General features: G+C 35.7%; 1 long non-coding RNA gene across 1 annotated transcript; it reads right to left on the minus strand.

Moving 5' to 3' along the window:
• Nucleotides 1–4,046: 4,046 nt before the first annotated feature.
• On the minus strand, nt 4,047–14,353 carry LOC124899730. Its single transcript, XR_007057252.1, has 3 exons — nt 14,253–14,353; nt 13,335–13,491; nt 4,047–4,292 (listed from the first exon to the last, which is right to left on the minus strand). It is a non-coding gene; the product is annotated as an uncharacterized LOC124899730 (long non-coding RNA).
• Between the last annotated feature and the right edge of the window lie 269 nt (nt 14,354–14,622).

Raw genomic sequence — 14,622 nt, forward strand, 5'->3', positions numbered from 1 at the left:
AGCCTGAAAATTATTACCACCTTGATGACGCCTGTCACCCAATTGCTTCGGCTAAGGATCACTAAAAGTAGAAAAGGATCCAGAACTCCCCCACTTTTTTATGCCACATGCTGCCATCCTGACTATCCTAATACTATGCACATCCCTGATTACAAAACCTACTCCTCTTACCCTGTCGATCTCCAAACACTGCTTATTTCCTCTTCTCATCCTCTACCTACTACATATGAACTGTCAACCTGGAAATGTCCACATCTTCAATCCGTAAAGCAGTCTTGCTTTCCAAGATCAAATTCCAATTTAACCCAGAAACAAATTTTATCATTCCCACTCTCATGTTAGCCATAAAATCAAGAGCATACCTTGACAGCTGATGAAACTTTAAGGCATATTCCTTGACAGATATCCTCCACTTCCTGAGATTCACAAACTCTTCCATCTTTGCTTCTCTCAGCTCTTGAGGAAAGAAATAATCTAAGAGGGCCTTAGAAAAAATATCGCACGAGACTGATTCTTCCACATCACTCATATATCTGTCTCACTCTTTATACCATTGGTATGTAATGTCTTTGAACTGATAAGCTGCAAAGTTTATCCCATCCATATTGGTAGACAGCATCACCCAAAATATCTTCTCCATTTCATCCAAGAAAGCCTATGGATCCTCTTTTACCTTCACTCCAATAAAGGTAGAAGGACTTATCTTCATAAATTGGCCGACCCTTATGGACTCAGCAGACAAACCACCAGATGTACCCCACTTAGCCTGAGCAGCAACCATTTGAGAAATAGTATGAATAGACTGGTGAAATTCCACATTAGTCACCTCACCCTGTAGAGGACTAGTAGCAATTGGAGAAACTCCAAAATTACCAGGGAAAGAACCCTGAGATCAAAGATAAACTCTGAACGTAGGACGTACCCCATTAATATTGTCCCCAGATGGGACTGAAGAGTTTTCTTGTATTCCAAATCATCGAGGTATGATCTGAAAAGTGAAAAAACAGGGATTATAGAAGAATTCCAGGCCTTAGACTCCAAACTTGAAAATAAAATACCAAGAAAGTGAAATATTCCTAAATGCCTGTAGCATCTCTCTTATGAGTATGGCATGCTACACACCCTAAATAGAGACTCTACTAAACACAGATTTGAGGACTCCTAATTGACCATGAACCTAAAGCTCTGATACCAACTTAACACTACCCGACTGGGGGCCTTGTCGTAATGAGCATCCTAAGTCCAACCAGGATCGAGGATCACCCTCGTTACCTAACCCAACCATCATTAGTATATCTTAAGTTGGCTGAACTCCGTACATATAACAAGATAGCATAACTGGATAAGGACTGACTTTGGTATAGGTCAATTCCTAGACCAACCCCACCAAGTCATCCCGTTCACCAACCCGTACCAACCAAATCACCAAGCCAAACCAATACTGAACCAAGGGTTATAATCCATGCCACAACAAAATGAGTTCTAAAACATAATATAATTAATCCCAAAATGAAATACGATGGAATAGTGAGAAATTATGTCCAATAATGTCATACACAATACTAGTGCCAATATTAAGGTTGACCCCAATACTGATTCCGCCCATTCCAACCCATAGCAGTACCATAAAGCCTCTAATCAAAAGAGTGAGAATATTTTATTGGGACATGGCCCCAACCATAGCCAAAACCATTATCCAAAAATAAATCAAGAGGTCTAAAAATATCCATAACATGAAATAGAGCCTTCCAGAAAGATGGAAGCTCACCACTTTAATTCAACAGCTATCCCTGAGTCAATCACTATGTAGGAGGAGTAAAACAATCGATTCCTGCATAGCGTGGGTATACAGCCACCCGAAGAAGAGTTAGCTGGTGAACGCTAGCATGAACTTGGGATAAGGATAAAATAATATCATTTATAAAATCAAGTGAAACCATCCATATGCACACAAACCATACATATATATATACCTGCCGGGAAAAGAAAATCAAGTTTAGCATGCCATTACAACCTTTACCTGAGTTTTGTATCTTAGTTGTCTTAAACCACCTACGGGCTATATGGATTCAGCTCCCCATGATGAAAGGGCTTCAGTGAGTGAAGCCGTATGACCAGGGAATAAAACTTGAGATGACTAGTACATCCCCCAAATAAAAAGTATGACATCATGCGCACTGTCACTTGGACCAAAACTCACATTGGCGAATATGAGTTTCCCGTTTTGGTCCCCCTGGGACCTCTACCTTCAATCAATTTGCTACACACCCTACCATTATTTCCCAATTAAAACTATTACCAAGCAACCAACCAATCTATTTACCATTTATTAACCCAGGCCATTAGTACTAGTATCGTCATACCGACTATACTTGCAAGTTTTTTCTTAAGCCGACCATATATTGGTTTAAGGGATTCTATATACCCTTCTATTAACCATATTAAACCACTTGGGGGATTTCTATGTAACCTACAAGCATAACCATTTAGCCTTTTTACCTTTCCAAACTGTTTAAACTATGTAGAATTCTTTTACCAAGTTCAAAACAAGCAAGAGTTCCATTAAAAATAATCAATGCAATGAAAACATCCTTATTGGCATTTTGCCAAACACATTTAGGGAATATTATAACCAAAAGTCGGGGGTCGATCAGAAACAGTCTCGCTACTTTTTCGGAAGTAGCGATATGGACTGCCTACATTTTACCCTCCCCAGACCCCACTTGGTGGGAATTTACTGGGTTTGTTGTTGTTGTATAACCAAAACTAATTACAACTATAATTAACCATTCCCATGCAATCCAATTGTCTAAAAACACTAATTAAGCATGTAAATACATAATTAAAATCGTGGAAAACCATAACCAATCATTTATATTCAAATCCCCCAAATCATAGTTGAAAACCCAAAATCATAAAACAATAAAATCATGAAAACCATTCATAAAACCCATGAATTTGTTGGAACTAATAGTGAGGAAAGTTAACATGCCTTAATTGACAAATTAGATGGGGAGAAACCACTAACAAGATCCCCCAAATTAGTCCTCTAGTTGAAACCCTAGCTTCCTTGCCCAAAAGCTCTTGAGAGAATTATAGAGTGTTTAGAAAGAGTTGCTAAGTGTTAATGATTAGAATAATAGGGTAAATAGCCTCCCAAGTGAGTTAGAAGTCATGGGGCCTTATTAGGGTAAGTGGAAAAATGTCCAAAATACCCCCACTTAAGTTGCACAAAAATCCCATCACAACGGTATGACTAACCCTTACTATTCATACCCTTGGATACAAGTGGTACCTATCACTTATATCCTAAACCTCAACCCTTGGACCAAAAACTGTCCAGTGAATGACTCATCCTCCCTAAGTCGTATTGAAAACACAAGATCTGTACCCTTCACTCGTTTCCCTGGAAGGCCAGAATCACAGAAGGTTTGAACAATGTCCACCATACAAATCTCTGGTATGATTCGTACCCTAACTTATGGCTCATGGTGAGCTACACGTACTTAGATTCAACTTAAGCGACCAGGTTTAAGATTTAGCTAAGGAAAACCTAAACCAAATGATTCGTATCCAATCATACAACTCGTACCATTCAAGTCGTACCCACTCCAGTGACCAAAATCCATCCCAAAAACCCACACCGGTCGGCATATGACCAGACCATACTATTCGTACCCCAACATATGAATCATACCCATGAGTCATATTGGGTTTAGAGACAAGAATTCCAGGATATTTTCTAAGGGTCAAAACCCAGGGTGTTTTAATACTTCCTACAGATATCTTATAGGCTCTCAAAGATAGATGTAAATGTCTATGTACCGATCCTCGAGACTCAACTGGACATTTTAATCTCACACTTATGAGACCGGTGAACCTGGATGCTCTAATATCAATTTATCCTGATTCAAAAAGTGGTCATGAGAGCACTAATTGTGGCTCAGCCTTGATGAGTAAGTTAATCACCCAAACTAATACAGAAAAAATAAAATCGAAAATAACATAAACCAAGGTGAGTCTTCTAGAATAAAGTCAAGCCAATATAGAACATAATAAAATAAGAGTCTAAAATAAATCTCATAAGTCCCAAAAATCTGGTGTCATGGTGTAAGAGCATTTAGTACATAACTAAAATATAAAAATACATATTTTCCCCTAAAACTGAAATAAAGACAAAGTAAAATAAGAGGAGGCCTGGAGTCAGCTCTGAAATCCATAGATTACCATACCTCAAACGTCGCTGCAATTTGCACGAAATCAGCTATTGCATCCTCTACTCATACTCAGATCTGCAGCAAAGGACACAGTAGGGTGAGTATAGTCCATTTTTACACAACTAATATCATAGGTTGACTAAGAAAAGTAGGAAATAATATAAGAAAAGAAAATTATGAGCACGTCACATGTAAAAGAAAAAGTCTCAAACTGTAGCGCGCATTGTCTCAACTAACAATTCAAATATATAAATAGAAACAAAAATAGAAAAAACATACATGAGGATACTGAAACGAGCACAAGTCAAGGAAAATAAATAAATCATGAAAGAAACGTGCTTTGATGAAATGCAATACAATATAGATGGGTTGAATGGTGAAAGCCATCGCATGACTTTCTATATACACCCATTGATCTCGCAACTCCTAGGTAGGATCCATAGGGATTCGCAACCTATATACTATATCTCATATCTTAATCCCAGCTCACCAGTTCAGCTCATGTTCACAGAGAGGGTATTCATAAAAGTGTCTCATTTTCTTTTTAAAACAGTGGTTTCACAATGGTACTAGTATCTCATGAATTTATATATGCATGGAATGAGGATGTAATGCTCACAATTAACTTAATATAATGATCCAGTCCATCCAACATATATGTATATAAGTGAGCAAAAAATAAACTCAGTATGACCATACTTCATGATCTTCAACGCTAATTTAGCACCATCAAAATAAATATGAATGTAAGACATCATTAATATCATATTAACCCCTAACTCAAGTAAATCTATCATGATAAAGGCAATCAATACTCAAATAAATCCTATATTATTAAAATAAGCCCCACAAAATCATATCTAGAATAAACTAAAGTACTTCAATGTAGATCATTCCCCCTATATACAGCCTCAAAATAAACTATAACATTCAAATATAGCATCTACCCATTAAAACAAAACTAATGATATCCATATATTTCATATTCAGGTCGGATCCAAAATGAATTTAAAAAATGAGTTCAAAATAAAAGGGTAAAACTGTAACTTTATTTTAAAAACACATTTCCCAAGATTATGGTAGTCTACAGGAGAAAATCCAGGTGAAAACAGGTTAAAAGTGAGGCCCAAATTAGAGAAAAACTCTTTTAAACTTTACCAATAAAAACCCCAATCATGATTTAGAGTTGTTTTTTATGATATAATCAATAAAAAATAATGGGCCATTACACTTATGCGAGTGGCGAACATGGGGCTCTGATATTAGTTTTTCATGAATAAAAAATTGAGGTCATGATGGCACTTACCGAGACCCTGCCTTGGTAAGTAAGTTGATTCCCCAAAACGAAAGAAAATCAAAAATACAAACAAAAACAAGAAAATGAGATTTCTAGAATGAAGTCAAGTCAACACATGTACAATAAAGAGAAAGTCAGAACAAAATACCTTATACCCTAAGAAGAAGAGTCACAAATATAAGAGCATCTAAATACGACATACAAAAACTGAAAAATACGTAAGTCTGTCTCCAAAGATAAATAAAGACAACTAAGATAGGGAGAGATCTGGAGCCTACCCCAAACTCATGAGTTCTCCAGTACCTCTAATGTCAATTCTAAATAGCATAAATCAACTATCATGTCTCTTATTCATACTAGTATCTTTACCAAAAGGGCATAGTAGGGGTGAGCACAGTTCACTTATACTTAGTTGGTATCATGGGACAACTGAGTAAAGAAGAAAATAATACAAGTAAAAGATGTTATGAGAACATAACCTGCAAGCAGAAAAGTTCTCAAATGGTAGCTCATACCATCTCCACTAATAGTTTTAATGTATGTATATACACACACACATACACATACACATACATATATATACATATTATATGGAATGAATAAAAATAGATACACACTAAACGTATACAGAAAATAAATGTGTGTCAAGTACATAAAAGTACACAAAATGCAATGCAATGAAGATGGAATCATGATGAATGACTGAAATTCATACCATGAATTTTTGCATACACCTACCGAGCCTCAGTGCTCCCAAGATAGGATCCACAGGGGGTTTGCAACCCCTATACTACCTCAAATCTCAACTTCACTCTCTGGAAAGTGTTCATGGATCAAGGGTTTTACATAAAAATGTCTCATTTACCACTCTATCTATTGTTTACAAATTAAGGGTTTTCATAAAAATCTCAATTTTCTTTCATATCAATGTTTCTAATGGTACCAACATCTCATAAATGGGTATGTATGGATAAGGATGTAATACTCACAATCAAGTAAGTATAAAGATAATAATCAACTTGATACATGTATACGTGAGCTAAGAATCAACTCAAAATATTAGTAATTCATGATATCAGATCTCACTCAGCACCACCAGAATAATAGGCTTGTACGGCATCATTAATATCACATCAAACCCCTAAATTGGGCATGAATATCATGATAAAGGCAAAAATGCTTAAATAAGACCTATAGTATCTATTCAAGCCCCTGCACATGCATCACATTAAAAATAAGATAATTAATGCCAAATTCAAGCTTATGGAAATCAAATAAAGCCCCCGCACAGGTAACACGCAGTATAAGACATCTCAATTCAACAAAAATAAGCATATAAGCCCCCAAACGGGCATAAAACAACAAATAATCTCGAAATACAACTCCCATGGCTAATTTCCCCAACACATAGCATGTTTTACTTATTTATTAACTACCCAGTCCAGTCAAAAGAAAGTAACCTACCTCAAAGTGATTAAATCTGAGCCTAATGTCTTCAACATGGAGTTTTCCCCTTTTGAACGCTCTCAAAATCAATTAAAAATTCAAATATAACATCTGCAGGTTAAAAGAAAGTTAATGATACCTATATCGGCCATATTTAAATCAAGTGCAAAATGGGTGCAAAACTAAAAGGGGTAAAACTAAAATTTTATTTTAGAAATAAGTTCTCCAAGGTTATAAGAGTCTACAGTTGAAAACCCAAGCAAAAATGAGTTAAAAACAAAGTTCAAATTAATGAAAAATTATTTTTAAGCTTTACCTGCCAAACCCTAAAAATCCATTTTAAAATCAAGATTAAAGAGTGTTTTTGAAGATATAATCAATGAGAATTTATTGAAATAAGATTTTGAAGCTTATCCAAGCTCAAATGGTGAAAAAAACCATCAAAATCATCAAAACACGATCCTTCAAGGTCAAAAAAAGAAGCAAAATTATAAAATGGGCTAGATATGTTACTTCAGCGATAGCCATTTTAGAAACTAAATAATCACTAAAGTGGCACCATGCCGCTAAAGCAACTACTACATAAGTGGAGTGAGATCGGTAAAGTGGTGACATGCCTCTAAAGTGTTCCTTGGGCGCTCAAGCAGCTGCACTAGATATCAGTTGTATCAACAACTTTGCTAAGTTGCAAAATTGTCAATCGACCACTCAAAATTCGTTCAGAATTCGGTGAATGCAAATGAACAATGCTTCTAGGCTATTTTTGATGTTTTGGACTCAATAAAAATATTAGATTTTGAAAAAAAATATTTTCAACAAACTAACCCCCGGAACCTCTAAAAGCTTATTTTAAACTAATTTTCACAATGAGGGTCGAAATGCAAAATAAATATTTTGAACACGAACCAACCCAGCTACTAACTCAAATTTGATATTCGAATCTACTGGAACTATATAAATTGTCATTCGGCACACAAAACACAAGATATTGACCAAAATCAAACTAGTGGCTTTTTAAAGCCTCGAAGAGTCTCAAACTCTCTCAAATTATTTCCCTCTCTCAAATTATTTCCAAATGCATCGTGCCAACCATCCCCACCTCTAATAATCATGTAACAACTACATAGGTAAAATAGTCAAAACACATAAAAATGGAAGGTTTCACATATTAGGTCATTACAGATGTATCTTATGAATCACCATTGGTGATGAATTACCTTATTCTACCACACACATAGTTATGTCGATAGTTATGATAGTTTCAGACCTAGTATTCATACGCCATCCTTAATACAGTTTTTTCTCTCTCCAAACCCTAATTATTCGATCGGACACCATGGCCTCCACCCTCTTTCGGTGGGCTTAAACCACCTAAAGAGAAATCTCACATAAATATGGCTGCTAATGCAATTAAAATTACTGATATGAAAATGAGTTATGCAAAAAAAGTGAAACCTAAGGAGGTATTGAATAATAATAACAGGGTTCTCCCAAAGCCGGTAGTGATGTTTCAGGGAGAACCTAGTATCACAAGGAAAAGTTCAGAGATACGACACTTGATTGTACAAGAAAATTTACAATATTCTATAATAGGTAAATTTTTAGATGGTAAGCCGGATGTGAATGAACTTTGCAAGGTTATTCCAGGGTCAATGTGGTATAAAGGGCGATTGCACTATTAGTGTTCTTGATGCTAGACATTTTAATCCATTTGGAAATTCTTGAAGATTATGTTACACTTTTATCAATGTCCACATATTACATCAAGGCAAAGGATAAATATTGGCAGATGGGGACATAAAAATGGTACCCTTGTATTGAACCTGATATTGAAACATCAAGTTAGGTAGCTTGGATTTCAATGTAAGTTTTACCTCCAAATTTTTTGCAAAAGAGGTTGTCTTTTCTATAGCATCAGCTGTTGGGAAACCTTTGATAGACGACATAGCAATGAGAAATAAAATACGACCTAGTTTTGCTAAGGTCAAAGTTGAGGTGGACTTGGTAGATAAACTTCCACAGAGAGTCAGAATTAATGAAGAGAATGACATAACAGGAGCAATTAAATCAAAATGGGTAGCAATACAGTATGATCATATGCCCAAGTACTATAAAGAGTGTTACTTATAGGGGCATGATGAAATAGCTGTTGGAACATTCATCCTGAGCTATACGAAGATGCAAGAGACAAACAGTTGTCAGAAGATAATCAACGTAATAAAGATAGTGCAAGTCACAATGTTGAAAAAGATGTATCAGCAAAGATCAGCAATAATAAAAGAAGGAACAATAAGTTACAATGTCATACGAGGAATAAATACAAAAAAGATAAATATGGGCACATTACAGGGGAAGTTGGGGAAGATGCAGTTGAAGATGTTCCAGCTAATGGGTTACAAATACATTTGGTGTTAAACAAGGAGTATGGAATGCAGATAATAATACTACTCCTAAGCAGATTGAGAGGCAAATTTAGGGAAAAGTAATAGAGGATCATGCAGATGGAGAGCAGACACAAAAATAAATTGAATTAGCATTTGTTAAGCATTCTAATGAATTAGAAAAGGTAGAGGAAGGAGTACTACTTTTTATCATACAGGCTGATCAACAGTTGGAATTGGCAAACAAGGACAAAGAGTCCCTGGATGAGGGAGATTTAGAAGACAATATTGATAGAGTGGCCATTGAAGGAGGTTTATCTCTTAAGCAAATTGACATAATTAAAGCAGTAGTTGGGAAAAAAAAAAAGAAAAAACGCAAGAAGGCAAGAAGGCAAGTGCTAATACAATGGTTACCAGAAGTCAATCTAAAAATAATTTAGGATGAAAGCATTATTGTGGAACATAAGATCAGTAAATACAAAGAAAGCTTTTTCAAGACTGATCACAATGCAAAAGAGACACCATTTCTACTTTATTGGTCTCATGGAACCTTTCCTGGATGCCAGAACCATTGAGGAGTACAAAACCAGATTGGGTATGTAGCAGGCAGTAAGTAATTCCTCTGGGAAAATATGGGCTTTTTGTGATGGAAGAGTTCAATGAACTGTGGTAAAAGATGAAAAGCAATTAACTTTGAAGATCTTTAATCAAGAAGGAATTGGAGTAGTAGTAACCTTGGTGTATTCTAAGTGTACAAATCAGAAAAGGACGGCATTGTAGGAATCTCTAGCTGATATGGCTCATTCAGTGAATGAACCATGGATTGTCGGGGGAGATTTCAATGTAGTAACTAGTAATGAAGAAAAACTTACAGGTTTACCTGTTACATTAGCAGATACAGGTGATTTTAATCACTGTATAAGTGTATGTAATTTAGAAGATCCAGGTTTTAAAGGGAGTAAGTTTACATAGTGGAATGGGAGAGTGGATGAGGCTTGCATATTTGAGAGTATGGACAGAGTATTAAGGAATAACAAGCTGCAAAATTTATTCCAGGTAATAGAAGTAGAATATTTTCCTAGTAGTGGATCGGATCATAACCCTTTGCTATTGTAGATGTATAATCCCTAGGAAAAGATCATCAAATCTTTTAGATTTCTGAACTTTTGGCTGAAGTATAAGACTTGTTTGGAGGTAATTAGGTAGAATTGGATAACAAAAGTGCAGGGTAACCCATTTATCATGTTTCATAACAAGCAGAAGAAGACTAAGAAAGCATTAACATAGTGGAGCAAAGAGAAATTTGGTAATCTTTTTCAAGAAATTGCAACTCTTGAGGATGTTGTTAAAGTCTTGGATATCCAATTTGATTAGAATCCAACTGGAGAGAATAGAGATAAATTGATCAAATCCTAGGCAAAGTTGAATATGCAGCTCAGAAGCGAGAATGATTTCTGGAAACAAAAATCAGGCTTTGAGTGGTTTAAGAATGGTGAGAGAAACACTAAATTTTTCTATACTATTGTAAGAGGGAGAAGAAATAGTCTAAAGGTGAGTAGAATTCAAAATGAATAAGGGGAGTGGATGGATAATCAGGCTGACATTTCAAAGGCTGTAATCAGATTCTTTGAGAAGCAGTTTACCAAAGGGCAGCAATGTGAAGACTTTTCTATTTTGGAGGAAATACTAGAGTTAATTGATTCGAAGCAGAATGAGGAATTGATTACATATCCAACAATGTAGGAAGTCAAAGAAGCTGTGATGGGGCTTAGCAAAAATAGTGCAGGAGGACCAGATGGTATGAATGGAGCCTTCTATCAAGATTCTTGGGAAATTATTAGGAATGACATTTATGAAATGGTAAAAACTTTTTTTGGTGGATATGAACTGCGCAAGTTTATTACCCACATAAATTTAGTAATGTTACCAAAGAAGTTGGTGCTTAATACTTTCTCTGACTTTAGGATAATTTCTTTATGTAATTTTGTCAACAAGATTTTTTCAAGAATCATACATGATAGAATTAAGAAACTGTTACCAGGGATTATTTCAGAAGAGCAAGCTGAATTTGTAAATGGAAGGGGTATAGCAAAGAATATCCTGGTGGTACAGGAGATTGTGTCAGAAAATAATAAAAGAGGTAAGCCTCCTAACATGGTCTTAAAGTTGGATATGATGAAATCATATGATAGGGTTGAATGGTTTTTTTGATAAAAGTTGTGAGAAAAATGGGTTTTGGAGAACTTATTATAGATATGGTGTATAGGTTGTTGAGTAATAATTGGTATTCAATCATTTTAAATGGTCAACCTAAGGGTTTCTTTAGATCATCTAGAGGTTTGAAACAAGGAGATCCTCTGTCACCAACACTATTTATTATAGCAGCTGAGGTAATGTCCAGCTCTCATAAAAAGTTATTGTTGACTAAAGAGTTTAAAACTTTTGGGATGCCTAGAGGAAGTTCTAAGTTGAATCATTTAGCTTTTGCTGATGATATGATCATTTTATGCAAGGCATAGATCAATACTTTGAGGTTGTTGACAGAATCTTTAGAAAAGTATGAGAGAGCTTCAGGTAAGAGGATCAATAAGGATAAGAGTGTTATATATTTGCATAAAAATGTGTCTTATGGGGTAGTGGCTATAGCAGAGGTGATAACAGGAATTATGAGGAATGATTTCCATTTTACATACCTTAGTTGTCCTATTTTTCATATAAGAAAGAAGAAAGATCACTATCAGGGGTTGATGAATAGAATAAGTGGTAAATTTCAGTGTTGAAAGGGTAAATTACTGTCATATGGGGGAAGGGCTATTCTGATTAAACATGTTCTTCAGAGTATTCCAGTTCACTCTTTATCAGTAATGAATCCCCCAATGAATGTTCTGAATCAAATACAGAAAATGCTTGCTCAATTTTTTTGGAGCAGCTACATAGGGTACAAGAGTAGGCACTGGGTGAAGTGGCAAGTTATGTGTATGCCTGAGGAAGAAGGAGGGTTAGGTTTCAGATTGTTAAAAGATGTTTCTATGGCTTTGTTTTGTAAGCTATGGTGGAACTTCAGAACCAAAAGGTCTATTTGGGTGGACTATATGCATAATAAGTACTGTAAGAAAGAACATCCTAATATGATTCTGTGGAACAAAGGAGCTGGGGGTTCACAAGTATGGAAGAAAATGCTACAAGCTAGAGATTTGACAGAGCATCAAATATTGTGGAAAGTCAAGAATGGAGAATCTAGCATTTGGTGGGATAATTGGACAACATTAGAGAGTCTGTACCATATTACAGATAATGACTTGATGTGGGATGATAGGTTTCAGAATATAATTAATTTGACAAAGTCAAGAAACATAAAATGTTAATGTGTTGAATCAGCTGATACCAGGGGAAATTACTACTCACATCATGGTAATGTACAGCCACCAGATGGGAGTAGGGGAAATGATAAATCCATTTGGATGCTTCAATCTAATGGGAAATTTACTGTGAAGTCTTCCTGGAAGTATATTAGATAGGGGAAGGAAAAGAGTGAAATTTTCAAGGAAATGTGAATAAAAGGACTACCTTTTAAATTCTCCTTTCTAATGTGGAGAATTTGGAAAGGAAAAATACCAATTGAGGAGGCTATTAGAAGGTGGGGGGTAGAAGGACCTACCAAATATTGGTGTTGTACCACCCATGTTCAGGAGACTATTTCACATGTGTTTCTGAGAGCTCCTATTACTAACAGGACATGGTCCTACTTTTCTTATTTTGCAGGTATAAATATACAAGGACTAAACTTTAGGAAGATTGTAATGGAATGGTGGAATGAAGATGTTAAGACTCAGAGATAGAAGCTATTATCTAGTTGATCCTAGCATCATTATTTAGGAGCTGTGGAGAAGAAGAAACAAAGGGAAATATGAAGGGAAACAGATATCAGAGCATAGTGTACAACACAACGTTATCAGAAACATCAGATTACTACTGAAAGTAAGGAAGCCATACCAAGAATTTCTCAATACATGGCCAGAAATATTTGCAGAGTTGGCAAGGCACAAAACAAGGATGAAAGTCACAAAGGTGAAATGGGATTTTCCTCAACAAGGATGGAGTAAAATCAATACAGATGGAGCCTCTAGGGAGAATCCAGGGGCAAGTTCTTCTGCATTTTGTGTGACGGATGAAAGGGGGGATTTAGTGTATGCAAAAGTTACAATCATGGAAGATACTACAAATTTACAAGCAGAAGCAGAAGCTATACTACAAGCAGCATTACATTGCAACAAGGCACATATTAGCAAAGTAGTCATACAAACTGATTCATTAAGTATGCTGAAGTTTTTAGAAAAACTATGGGATTGTCCATGGAGTATAGAGGATAAAGTTAATCAAATATGGAAGTTACTGTAACATATAACAGTCCAGCTTTAGCACATTCTGAGAGAAGGGAATAAATTGGCTGATTACTTTGCTAATCATGCATTTAAAGTAAATGAATTCACATTCACAAGTTTTCAACAGATGCAAACAACAGGAAAGAAAATACTCAACAGTGATAAATCTCAGACACCATACTTGAGATTGTCACCTTAAAAGGGGTGAAAAGATAGATTAAGCAAGTCTAATATACAGAAGCTTACAAATGGTTCTTTCTTCAAAATGATAAGTAATCTGTTGCTAGGTCTACTATACACAAGACTACAAAAGGTTCTATCAGCAAAAAGGAAGTGGATCTATGGCAAGTTACTGTGTAACCTAGGCGATGGCTAGATTCCAAATGCAATCTTCTTCCTGACTGATACAAGGTTAGAGGAGATCATCTCAAGCATCCATCGAAGATTTCAACTAGAATTTGGATAGAGGAAGCAAGTTAACCGGAGAGGAAACTAGAACAAAAACATAAAGGGGGAAGTAGCTTCATACTTGTGCAAATGGGTAATAGACGCAGAGGATGGCAGGCGGCGACATCAATTTTCAGATAGAGTGGGTGGAAAATGAGGAATGTTTTAGGAAACCCTATTTCTGAGGGTATATGTCCTAAACTCGTTTGGGATGGGCCGGGTCAAGCTCATTTTTATTCTATTATTTCAGGCTGGCCCAATGTGTAAAGACTATGTGGTTGTTGTTTTTTTAAATTTGAATAAGAAAATATGATCATTAAACAAAAAACACATGAATTACCTTCTACAATGGATCAGATTTTTTTCCTAGTTTCATCAATCTCCAATTTGGATACAATTGCTGAAATCAAAGTAATATACGAAATATTTCCTCAAATCACAATTTCGTCACT

This window comes from Capsicum annuum, chromosome 6 (genome assembly GCF_002878395.1).
Source record: "Capsicum annuum cultivar UCD-10X-F1 chromosome 6, UCD10Xv1.1, whole genome shotgun sequence".
Classification (NCBI taxonomy): Eukaryota; Viridiplantae; Streptophyta; class Magnoliopsida; order Solanales; family Solanaceae; genus Capsicum; species Capsicum annuum.